Here is a 13,146-nt window from a genome sequence, read left to right on the forward strand (position 1 = left end):
TTCTGTCTTCACAAAAGAGGACACAAATCAGATCCCAGAAATGTTGGAGAATGAAAGGTTTAGTGAGAGGGAAGAATTGAGGGAGATCAACATTAGTAGAGAAATGGTGCTGGGAAAACTGATGGGATTGAATGCAGATAAATCCCCAGGGCCTGAGAATCTGCATCCCAGAGAGCTTAAGGAGGTGGCTCTAGAAACAGTGGATGCATTGGTGGTCATCTTCCGGGATTCTATAGACTCTGGAACTGTCCCTGCAGATTGGAAGGTAGCTCATATCACTCCGATATTCAAAAAGGGAGGTAGAGAGAAAGCAGGGAATTATAGACCAGTAAGCCTAACATCGGTAGTGGGGAAAATGCTTGAATCCATTATCAAGGACTTTATAGCGGAACATTTAGAAAGCAGTGGCAGGATCAGTCAGAGTCAGCATGGACTTATGAAGGGAAAATCATGCTTGACAAATCTGTTGGAATTCTTTGAAGAGGTAACCACTACAGTAGACAAGGGGGAGCCAGTCGATGTGTATATTTGGACTTTCAGAAGGCGTTTGACAAAGTCCCGCATAAGAGATTATTGTGCAAAATTAAAGTGCATGGGATTGGGGCAGATGTATAAAGGTGGATAGAAAACTGGTTGGCAGAGAGGAAGCAAAAAGTAGGGATTACTGGGTGCTTTTCAAATTGGCAGGCAGTAACCAGTGGGGTACCACAGGGATCGGTGTTGGGACCCCAGCTATTCACAATATATATTAATGATTTGGATGAGGGAACTAAATGTAACATCTCAAAGTTTGCAGATGATACCAAATTAGGTGGGAGGATGAATTGTGACGAGGATGCAGGGATCATACAGCAAGATCTGGACAGGTTGGGCAAGTGGGCAAACCAATGGCAGATGCAGTATAATTTGGATAAGTGTTAGGTTATTCATTTTGGAAGCAAAAACAGGAAGGCAGATTGCTACCTGCCTTTGCTACAAATTTGTTACAAATGGTTGTAAATTGGGAGAGGGGAGTGTGCAGCGGGACCTGGGTGTCCTTGTGCACCATTCGCTGAAGGTAAGCATGCAGGTGCAGCAGGCGGTAAAGAAGGCTAATGGTATGTTGGCCTTCATTGCAAGAGATTTCGAGTACAGGAGCAGGGATGTCTTGTTGCAATTATACAGGGCCTTGGTGAGGCCACACCTGGAGTATTGTGGGCAGTTTTGGTGTCCTTCTCTGAGGAGGGATGTTCTTGTTCTCGAGGGAGTGCAGCGAAGGTTTACCAGACTGATTCCAGGGATGGCGGGACTGTCATATGAGGAGAGATTGACTAGGTTGGGATTGTTCTCGCTGGAGTTCAGAAGAATGAGGGGGGATCTCATAGAGACTTATAAAATTCTAACAGGACTGGACAGGGTAGATGCAGGGAAGATGTTACCAATGATGGGTGTGTCCAGAACCCGGGGTCACAGCCTGAGGATTCAGGGTAAACCATTTCGGACAGAGATAAGAGACATTTCTTCACACAAAGAGTGGTGAGCCTGTGGAATTCATTACCACAGGAAGTAATTGATGCTTGATTAGCCATGATTGTGATGAATGGCGGAGCAGGCTCGAAGGGTCAAAAGGCCTCCTCCTGCTCCTATCTTATATGTATCTATGTCCAGGGATATGCAGGTTAGATTACAATGATAGAGCTGGGTGGCAGGGGAGTTCATCTGGGTGGAGTGTTCTTTCGGATGGTCGGTGTAGTCTTAATGGATCGAATGGCCTCCTTCTGCACTGTGGGGATTCTATGATTCTATGAAGGGTCAGCTGGGCTTCAAGGAGTGAATATACTGGGAAAAGAGGAGATAATTGCTAAATTAAAATCTGAGTGATAATCCTGGGATTATCCACAGGGCCACCACAGCTGGGGAGGTGCATGAATTCACAGCTTGAAGGATGGCTGAAATTATTTGTTAATCCAAACCTATTGCACCGGCACATGGAGGGAGGTTCATTGGGAAAATTGATGCGTTCCCAGCAACTCCAGGAAACACAGCAGTTTTGAGGAGTTGAATTTATTTTTAAAAGAAAACTGGGAAGAAAAAGCTGCCGGAATGAAGGTGTTGTAGAAAATCCAACATGTTTCATGTTTGTTTTGAAAGAGAAGAGAATATGTTGTTATTACCCAATCTGGCCTGTGTGTGACTCTAATCTCACAACAAGATAATTAACCGCCTTATGACAGAGTCAGTGTCAGAAACTCGACATCTTGTCTACATGGACTTCAGTAAGGCCTTTGCCAAGGTGCCTCATGGCAGACTGGTACAAAAGGTGAAGTCACACGGGATCAGAGGTGAGGTGGCCAGATGGATACAGGACTGGCTCGGTCACAGAAGGCAAAGGGCAGCAGGAGAAGGATGTTTTTCTGAATGGGGGGTTGTGACTGGTGGTGTTCCACAGGGATCTGTGCTGGGGCCTCTGTTGTTTGTGGTGTACAGAAACGATTTGGAGGAAAATGTAGCCGGTCTGATTAGTAAGTTCGCGGATGACACCGAGGTTGGTGGAGAGGCAGATAGTGTTGAGGATTGTCGGAGGATACAGCAGGACGTAGATAGGTTGGAGACTTGGGCAGAGAAATGGCAAATGGAGTTTAATCCGGACAAATGTGAGGTAATGCAATTTGGTAGGTCTAACATAGAGGGGAAATATACAGTAAATGGCAAAACTCTTAGGAATATAGAAAGACAGAGAGATCTGGGCATGCAGGTCCACAGATCTTCGAAGGTGGCAACACAAGTGGACACGGTAGTCAAGAAAGCAGACGGAATGCTTGCATTCATTGGATGGGGCATCGAGTATAAAAATTGGCAAGTCATGCTGCAGTTGTATAGAACCTTGGTAAGATCGCACCTGGAATATTGCGCACAATTCTGGTCGCCACACTACCAGAAGGATGTGGAGGCTTTGGAGAGGGTGCAGAGGACGTTTACCAGGATGTTGCCTGGTCTGGAGGGTGTTATCTATGCGGAGAGGCTGAATAGACTGGGACTGTTTTCATTAGAAAGACGGAGGTTAAGGGGCAACCTGATAGAGGTCTACAAGATTATGAGGGGTATGGATAGAGTGGATGGGCAGGCACTCTTTCCCAGGGTGGAGGGGTCAGTCACCAGGGGGCATAGGTTTAAGGTCCATGGGGCAAAGTTCAGAGAAGACGTGCGAGGCACGTTTTTTACGCAGAGGGTGGTGAGTGCCTGGAACGGGTTGCCCGGGGAGGTTGGGGAAGCAGATACATTAACGGCGTTCAGAAGGCATCTTGACAAACACATGGATAGGATGGGTATAGAGGGATACGGCACAAGGAAGTGCTGAGGGTTTTGGCTAAGGTTGGTATCATGACCGGTACAGGCTTGGAGGGCCGAAGGGCCTGTTCCTGTGCTGTATTGTTCTTTGTTCTTTGTTCTAAGAACACCACACAGGGTGCAGCTGTTCAAGAAGCCCTATCTTAGGATGGAAGTGTTTAGGTGGAATTTTCCCATGCCCCTGCCAGGGGGTTCAATGGTGGGCAAGGGGGGGGGGGAGGGGTAGGTTGGTATTCAGGTGGAACAGTCAAAGTGCCAGGCTGGCAGTGACAATGTGCCCAGGTGGCACCAGCAATGCCAGGGTGCCACCCAGCCCACAGTTTGAGCACCTGGGGGCCTCCAATCGCCTGAGAGATCCCCCCCCCCCCAAGTGCCATTCCGCTTGGTCCCCGTTTGCGCCTGCCTGTGGTCTCCTCGGCAACGCCAGTAGATGCCAGGTGGCTGTTTCTCAACTCACTGAACCGGCGAGACTGGGTCCCGTCCACAATGATCTTGCGAGGTATAACGTCCATCGGGAATCCTGGGAGGAGGGGCACTCTCGGGATCTACTGCCCACATCCCTCCCCCCCCCCCCCCCCCCCCGATTCCGGTGGGACTCGGCCAGTAAATTGCGCCCAATATAACACTTACCCTTGTTGAAATAAAATATTAGCAATAGGGTATTGATGAGGTCTTGTGGCGCAGTGGGCGTCATACTGCATCTGAGCCCGAAGCTCCGGCTCCAGGTCCCACCCCAGGACCTGATGTCCAAGGAAAGTGCTTTCATAACGAGGCCAAACAGGTTGAGAATCACCCTGCAGAATCCTTCCAAACACAATAACGGCTGGTGGTCAGAGCGGGAGAGACTCCTGGTCGGGCATGTGGTGGAAAGAATATTGGAGCGTCTACCGTCAAGATGCATAGGTCTGGACTACAAAATTCATGTAGACATGCACGTTACCATGACAACGTGGACTCCATGTGGTTGGTTTAGTTGGCCGGACGGTCGATATGTCAGATTGGTGTCATTGGCGTTGTTATTGAAAATATGGAAAGAGGTGTCATTTGAAACATGGAAGTCTGGCAATATCTGGTCTGAGAGAAACATGAGAGGATACAGGGAAATATCCCACAAAGGGTTAACAGCAGCTGCCAGGAGAGGATTGTAAAATGCAGATATCCTTGGTCAAGCAGGCTCAGCAAACAAGACAAACTGGATTTTGAATGAAGCCAAAAACAATGGCTCACACCTTCATTGAAAGTAACTATCTTAGTAAGGATCTGGAAAAGAAAGAATGAGGTTCTAGGTGTGAAAATTTGCTAATACCAGGTAAATTAAAGAAAACTGGAGACTATCAGTCTACGAGAAACATAATTCAAAGCCAAAATCAGAGTCAAAATTATGAGCTGAGGACACAATTGGAAAATTAAACTATAGAAATGACAGGAATTAAAAGTAACACCTCTTGAAGTCAAAGCATTTTGAACATCACAAAGGAAACAATGTAATCAGATCTATGAGATGAAGTCATGTAAAAATGAATACTTAGTTGGATTAGAAAGTTTAGATCAAAGATACTTTTTACAATCAAAGTTAAATCAAGAGTTACTTTACAATAAAGTCATAAAAACTAGATAACTGTTAGAAAAATATATAAACCCGAAGAAAGGGAACAGCAAGCAGAACCAGAACCAGAACCAGAGGAGAAGCAGAGTCAGATTACAGTCAGCTCGACCATTGGAAAGAGATAGTGCAAAGCAGCCGAGCTAAAACAGCTAATACATCCAAGGAAGACTAGAATTTAAAGAGTAGGCAGAGTCAGCTCAGAGATAGCCAGCAGAGTCAGCTCTCACAGCTCGGTACATGATAAAGATAAGGCACAGCAACCGAGCTAACCAGCGAATACATCTAAAGAAGACCAGACTTTAAAGAAGATTGATTGTCAAGGTGGGCCTGAAGGTCCCTTCAACCAACCAGAAAGATCCAGAAGCAAGATCTTTGTACCTTTCTGTGAAGAAAGTAATTGCAGCTTTTAAAAGAAAAAATATAATACAATAAAATAACTTAATTTAACCTGAAATAGTGGTTATTCCAAAGTCTACTTTACTTACTTAGCAATGCGGGACCCAGGATCAATGCAACTAAGTGGTAGTTAGATGAAATCTCCGGTGAAGGTATGGGTTATACCGGGGGATAACTTGAAAACATAGTTTGACCAAATTGCACCCATTGAAGCCTGTATCGGAGTCGGGGAGTGAGAATCCCTGATCACCATTTAGAATGTCGGCTCTTTTTGGGATAGGGGGACTTCTAAGAATAGTGGTGAGTTTTCAAAAACAGCGTAAAACAGCACAGGGTTTGATCCCGTTCTGGCTGGCATGAACTTGGGACTGGCCTCCTGGACATACCCGTCATGGAGGTTGTGGTGCTGTGGGTCAGACCTGCCTTTGGACATAGAATGTAGGGAGGAAAAAGTGGTACATCCATCGCTGGAGAGGTATACCCCAATATACATTTTGTTACCACATTCAACTGTTAACGTCAGAAACATGCGACTGGCAATACATTACTTTTGGTTCCTGCTGGTTTTACCCACTAGGGTCCCTCTCCTCCCCTCCTATCCCATCCCATCCCACAATTCTCTCATTGTCAAGTTTGTACAACACCCAATGTTTACTGTCCCCCCTCACAACATGGTGCTAAAGTACCTCCGCCACCACCAAACAAATCCAATGATATTCAGCCTAAGCCAGGATTGGAACAGACGAATAAAGGGGTTGAGTCCTGGAACCTCAGTAAACACATGGGGCGGGATTCTCCGATCGCCAGCGCTCAAATCGCGTTCGGCAATCGGCCGGAGAATCCCCGTTTGCACCGAAATCGGCTGCGGTGCCGCTTTTGCGATGCTCCACCCCCTCAAAAGCGTCATACCCACCGTCGGGACGCCCTCAGGACGTCACCGGAGGCCCTCCCCCGATGCGGCGCCCCTGATGGGCCGAGTTCCCGACGGCGTGGAACACTTAAGGTATTTTTTCCGCGAACCCCGTGTGGCGGCTGCGGACTGTGTCCAGCACCGCCACAGTCGGGGGGGGGAGCCGTGCCACTGGCTAGGGGGAGAGGGGGGGGCTTCAATGAGGGCTGGGGGGAGTGGTGAGGGGTGGTCCGGGGGTGGCGAGGGGGGTTACTGGGGGTCAATATTTGGCAGGCTGGGCCCGTGCACGGCCGGTGCCGTGTAGCACGGCGTGGCCGTCGCAGGTCGCTGCCATGCGCATACGCGACCACGGACCCGCCCATTCTCCAGCTGTTTATGGCGTGGACGCCGGGAGCTTTACCCGTCACGGCTGCTAGGCCCCCCACGGTCCCGGAATCGGTGCAGCTGTTGCACCGTTTTGTCTGGCGTAAAACGCCACTATTCGCACGCTGGCGTCAGTGTGGAAACCGGAGAATCCAGCCCATGCTCTCTTCTACAATTCTAATCACTCCCATCAGACCATAAGACATAGGAGCAGAATTAGGCCACTCAGCCCATCAAGTCTGCTCCGCCATTCAATCATGGCTGATGGTTTCCAGGGCGTAGTGATCACAAAGATACACAAAGCTCTTTTGAAGAACTAAACTAATTTTATTAATACTGCTAAATTTGAGTTTGACACTTATTCTGAATAGCAAATATACATGTAAAAATTAAACTACACTCACTGACACTAACTCTATTTACTAACTATAACTATTATATTTTAACGAACTCTGCAATACACTAGAAATCTTATCTTCTTCAGCTCCTGCCTAAACCCCTCCTTTTAGCTCCAGAGTCAGTGCAATTTATAGTACTGTTCCTTAGCTCCCTCTAGTGTCTTGGCGTAACATCACATTAACTCTTCACATGCTGTACTTTTGTACAATGTCACAATCCCCATTCTCCTGCCTTCTCCCTATCATCCCTGATCCCCTTATTAATCAAGAACCTATCTATCTCTGCCTTAAAGACACTCAGTGACTTGGCCTTCCCAGCCTTCTGCGGCAAAGAGTTCCACAGATTCACCACCCTCTGGCTGAAGAAATTCCTCCTCATCTCTGTTTTAAAGGATCGTCCCTTTAGTCTGAGATGGTGTCCTCTGCTTCTAGTTTTTCCTACTAGTGGAAACATCCTCTCCACATCCACTCTATCCAGACCTCGCAGTATCCTGTAAGTTTCAATAAGATCCCCCTTCATCCTTCTAAACTCCAATGAGTACAGACCCAGAGTCCTCAACCTATTCCTCATACGACAAGCCCTTCATTCCTGGGATCATTCTTGTGAATCTCCTCTGGACTCTTTCCAAGGCCAGCACATCCTTCCATAGATACGGGGCCCAAAACTGCTCACAATACTCCAAATGGAGAAGAAAGCAGATCACAGGTGCAGCCATTCTGAAGGCAGGAAAGGGCAGGGTTATTCAACTAACACAATACTGGATATTTTAGTCAGGAAGTTTTATTTTCCATGGTTGAACAAATCCAAATAAGTAGATCGGTCTTAAGTTAATTCCCTCAGTCCTGAATCATGCACTGCCCCAATGTTTGAGGAACTCTTGCCAAAAATTGAACTCCCCACAAACTCTGAGCAATTGAAGTGTACAATTGTTACAAAAAATATGGACTTATTTGTATCTCTCTGAAAACTTAAAACAAGAAAGCTACAAATGTTCAGTTTTCCTCACAAGAATAGCACATCAATAATCTCATAAGGGTGACATTAGCGCAAGAGCTGTGCTTTATACAATAAAGGATATATTTTAATGGATCCTCAGTCAGTGCAGAGATTCATTTCGCAGAGGTTTATTTGGAGAATCTAGCTATGGAGAGCCCTGCAGGATTTCCCCATCTGTTTCATCAGCCACACTGATCCCACAGCCAAATCCCCGGTGCCTGCTGATGGCACGCAAAGTTCAAAATTGGAAAATGGATTTGTGAAAGGTACCCTTACATCTTAAACCAAACCAAGTAAATTGTAGTACAGGTTCAACTCTCGTGTTGGTTTGTAAATACACTGTCACAACCCTGAATGAGCTGTGAAGTAGAATACTTCTCTTTCCTTTTCAACAGCTATGGAAATGCATGTGGCTCCAAAACTGAGAGCCCGCACTGAGTGGACAATGTGACCTTTACCCACGTAGCAACTATGTACATTGTACAACAAAAGACAGAAATGCCGCTGAGCCAGAAGAACGCCAAGGAGATCAAGATCAGTCGAACGCTGTTTCAAGAATCTGTTTATAAATTCTTATGTCTTTGTTCAAAATGTCTGTTTGTTGCGCAAGACATTCTACATCACTATGTAGACACCGATTGGTGATGTTGTGGGCCTTGTGGTGAATCAAATTATTTCAATTTTATAATTTTGCCAGAGAAGCATAGAAAATAATTTATTGTCATTTCTGATCTGTTAATGGAACATTATCCTTTGCAGCATAAAACTCCTTATCAAAAAGACCATCCTCCAATCCTGCAGGAAAATCTCAAAGTGCTCACTTTGGAAATGGAGGTGATGATTACAGACCTATCAAGATATTTAAAGCGTCCATAAAAGTTGATGGATCACCTTGTTCACTGGTGTAACAAGTGTGCAGCTGCCAGAGAGGAAAGTTTCTGTCAGTGGAAGCCAAGTTGTTCAGGTTTACATTAACATGCAGGACGTGACTAGGACGCGACTAGGACGCGACTAGGACGCGACTGGGACGCGACTACTATCTTGGAACCTACGTTGTGGACAGTCTGTGAAAGACTGGGATTGGTGGATATAAGCACATTGCAGGTATATTTATAGTAGCAATGGCCCCAATAACACATTATTTGGTCATCATCATTTTGCTGTTTGTGAAAGCTGTGTGTGTGCAAATGGGCTTCGCAGCGTCTCTGTTTCTGTAACAGAGATTACACGTGAGCACTTTATTGGCTGTAAAGCACTTTGAGATGTCGGAGGTGGAGAAAGGCAGTATATAAATGCAATTTCACAGTAACTTCATTGCAATGTTAATCTAAGCCTACTTGTGACACTAATAAAGATCATTATTATTATTACTTCTTTCCTAGTCTCTTTTCAAGGCATGAATTCTCGGTATTCCCGGCGGTCTGGAGTGGCTTCAATGGGAATCCCATTGACGAGTAGCGAGAAAACGGTGCTCCGCGAGTTACACTGGACTGGGGGGTCGGAGATTCCAGCCCTGAATGAACAACACTGGGTGGTCATTGTGGGGGATGTTAAACCACCTCACCAGAGATAAAGTCAAATGTTTGAAATTATCCACTTAGATCAGTAAAATTAAACCACTCCCACGAGACAAATAATCCAATTTAAATAAAAGCAAAATACTGAGGACGCTGGAAATCGGAAACAAAATCAGAAAATACTGGCTAAACTCAGCAGGTTAGACAGCATCTGTGGAGAGAAACAGAGTTATTGTTTTGGGTCTGAATGGCCCTTCTACAGATTAGGTCTGTGGATGGGTCATTAGATCCGAAACGTTAACCCTGTCAAGTAGATATTCAGCACCCGGTACAACACATCCATTTCCCAACATGGGAATATGGTTAATTAGGGAGGGCAAAGGAAGTCTCAAATCACCATTGTTGCAAAGGTTAATGAATGCAATGAGATGCTTAGACTTTGAGAAGACTAATGTCCAATTAATACCAAGCAGACATCTCATGGCACACCTGAAACAAATCTCAATCCGAGAATTTGTTGAGTTTCAAGCTCTTGTCGGAAAAACATGGCCAGAATTTCATGCCCGTTCATGTCGGCGGAATCTTCCGGATCTGGCGCACCCCTGTGGCGGGTGTCTCAGCAGCGAGGGGGGCGTTCGACGGGAAAGCCCGTTGGCAAAGGTGGGAGCAGAAGATCCGCCGCTGGCCAGGGTGGACCACCTTCAGCGAAACACGCGGTGGGGAGGGTATGGACGGAAAATCTGACCCCATATCTTCAAGAATTGTATTTCCTTTCAAAATGTGGGTCGACGTTGCATTATTTAGACACTTGGAGTTTTCTTTTTAAAGCATTCACCTTGGACTGGGAGCAAAATGCTTTTTCCACGACATCAGCGGCCCAGTATGGTCCTCAAGGAGGAGAGATATTTGCTTATTTGAAGAATGCCTCTTCTGCAGCATAATAACAAAATATTCACCGTGGATACTCCACGCGGTAAAAGGTGCCAGGGAGAAAGTGGAGGCCCTCAAAGATACATTTATTAAAGGCCATTAGTCAAAACACAGTTTATAGATATTTAGTTAGATTGGGTCAGTTTCTAAGTGAAAGGGCCAACCAAGGATTACAATGGTCATTGCTTCATAATTAAGATTAACTCAATTCAGTAATAACAAAGCCATAGATAAGACTTCAGTGCGGTTTATTAATAATGCATTCATCTAAGAAAAGGGGATTAATTCAGACAGGGAAGGAGTTCAATGTGTTACAATTATTTATTTTAATATATTAATGCTATTTATTTTTTGAAATCAGGGCAGTGACCTGACCAATCCATTGGTTTAATAATTCCAGAGAAACTATTGCAATATGGCAGCATGGGAGAAAATAAAGTTCAATAACTTTAACATTTCAAATGAAATTAAGTAATAATTGTGACCGAAAGTTCAAAAGATGAATTGAGGATTTATACGCATTAAGATTGGAGCTGGGAGAATTAATTAATGAGGATGGAAAGCCAGCATCGGTGAGAAAAAAACATTTTACACCTTTGACATTCGACGTGAAATGAATTATTAACATTGAGGAGAACAAAATGGCAAATGAAGGTTAAGATAAGAGAACATTTGACTCAGAAGAAACAGTTATTGAATTACTGGTAAAGGCATGGGAGAAAATTGACTTTTATATGTTTCAATTTTAAAATTATATGAATTTAAAACTGGAGATTTACCTAAAATATAAAATGAATAATAAAGCTATCGCTGTCACTGCAGACAACAAAGAGCTCCTTTAATATGGAAAATGATGTGTTGGGTGTTCTGGATCACAAACAGGTCACCAACACTGGAAGTGGTGCAACTCTATTTTATTATCAGGTTAACTATATTAACATACTTGAACTGTGGGTAAATGCAATAGCAGCTTTAACTGTTGACCCTTGCCTACTCCTAACCAGGTGATGCACTCAGCACATGGTGAATGTCTGTGTTGCAGGCTGTGAGCTCTGTTCTCCGAGCTGGCTGCTACTAGAATGAGCGGGAACTCTCCTGTCCCCTGTCTTTATAGTGCGTGTGGTCTCACTGGTGATTGGCTGCGGTGTTGTGTATGCTGATTGGTCCCACTGCATGTCCATCAGTGTGTGTGTCTCCACCATGATATACTGGTGTATATTATGACTGAAAATACATCCCAAAATATTCTACATATTCAGATAGCAATGGGTGCAAGCTAAAGAAAGTTATATTGCAGTTCGGGATTGTGGGGGCGGGGGGGGGGGGGGGGGGGGGGAGAGGGTGGGGGTCTAGGTAGGGGGTAGAGGGTTGGGTGGTGATGGCGATCATCAAAAGTTTGAGAAAAACAAAACATTTTCAGGAAGGCTGAGATCTGGAGAGAAATAAAGTATTGAAGGAAGCGTTGCACAGTTTTGGACGTAGACTGACCATCGTGGATGGGCTGAATGGGTTGCACAGGAGGCCACAATTGAAGGAAGACAGTGATGTGGAGGTGTTTGTAGGAGGTTACGGAGAGAGGGAGAGGAAGTCCACAAAGGGATTTAAACGTGGTGAAGCAGCTTTTAAATTCTGAGTGGATGGAGACTGGGATTCACTGTAGGACAACGAGGACTAGAGTATTCGCTAAATGCCCTTTGCTGCAGGATTGGCTGCCAGCAGCAGAGTTTTAGAAGAGCAGAAATTTGCAAAATGAGATTGACAAGTTGGCTGGAAAAATGTTGGAATCTGGAGATGACAAAGTCATGGTTGTGGGTTTCAGCGGTTGATAGCTCAGATAGGAGCAGTGATGGATGGTGTTACGGAAGTTGAGTTCGGTATCTTTAAGGTAGGGAAAATCTGGAGACAGAAGTTGAGCCTGGTATTGAATAGAGTGCTGAGATGATGAATATTTATCTTCTACCTGAGGGAGTGGAGAGGGGAAAGGCATGAAATCAGGGGCCGGGGACAGAATTTGTATAGGGCACACAAGGTAATGGCTGGGGTCTATGGCTCACATACCAATGTGAGTCATACTGCGCAAAAAGAGGCCATTTGGCCAATCATATCTGTGCTGGAAATCAAACACCTTGAGATAATTTCTGCTTCTCCAAGGCTGGAGGTCAGTTCTGTGTTCTGACACCATGGGAGGCAGTGGAGTACATTATCGAGATTGGCACGTTGACATTAACTTGGGTGAAGGATTGGACGTTGGGCTCCCTTACTAGACACCGTGACGAGGAACCGTGCTCATGGGGAAATTAGTGGCAGCAAATTGCCAGCTACAGCCCCAAAGGTTCCCAACCGGTCCTCACTGGAAATGCTATTCCTCTCCAGGTGTATCTAATTGGCGAGGCAGTTCTATGATTTAATCTTCTTCCTGTGGTAAATTGGACACCGTCCCGAATTTTAGGCCTGATATAGATTGGACACTTTAAATGAAGAATTGGATATTTTAAATTAAATCACAGTCAGCTCCAGGACCTGATGAGAATTCAAACTCGGCCAAGTGCAAATACGTTGAACACAGATATACTACCAGGACAAGTCTGGGGCTGGCCTGTCAACAACACAACAGCAGATAATCCGTCCCATTCAAATGGATCGATTATTGTCCAGATAAAGCTAGAATTTCTGGCACCCAGATACCATGGGCGTCATTCTCC

At 45.3% G+C, this 13,146-nt stretch overlaps 1 protein-coding gene and 1 long non-coding RNA gene across 8 annotated transcripts in view; one reads left to right on the forward strand and one right to left on the reverse strand.

Moving 5' to 3' along the window:
- The window catches only part of LOC140392519 (uncharacterized), a 118,748-nt gene extending 110,282 nt beyond the window's left edge, over positions 1-8,466 (forward strand). Inside the window, exon 4 of the long non-coding RNA XR_011935385.1 lies at positions 8,393-8,466. This is a non-coding gene — a long non-coding RNA (uncharacterized lncRNA). The remainder of the gene's footprint in view (positions 1-8,392) is intronic.
- rap1gapa (RAP1 GTPase activating protein a) overlaps positions 1-13,146 on the reverse strand; it is an 809,199-nt gene that overhangs the window by 657,811 nt on the left and 138,242 nt on the right. The gene's annotated exons all lie outside the window — the stretch shown is intronic.

Source organism: Scyliorhinus torazame, chromosome 16, assembly GCF_047496885.1.
Source record: "Scyliorhinus torazame isolate Kashiwa2021f chromosome 16, sScyTor2.1, whole genome shotgun sequence".
Lineage (NCBI taxonomy): Eukaryota > Metazoa > Chordata > Chondrichthyes > Carcharhiniformes > Scyliorhinidae > Scyliorhinus > Scyliorhinus torazame.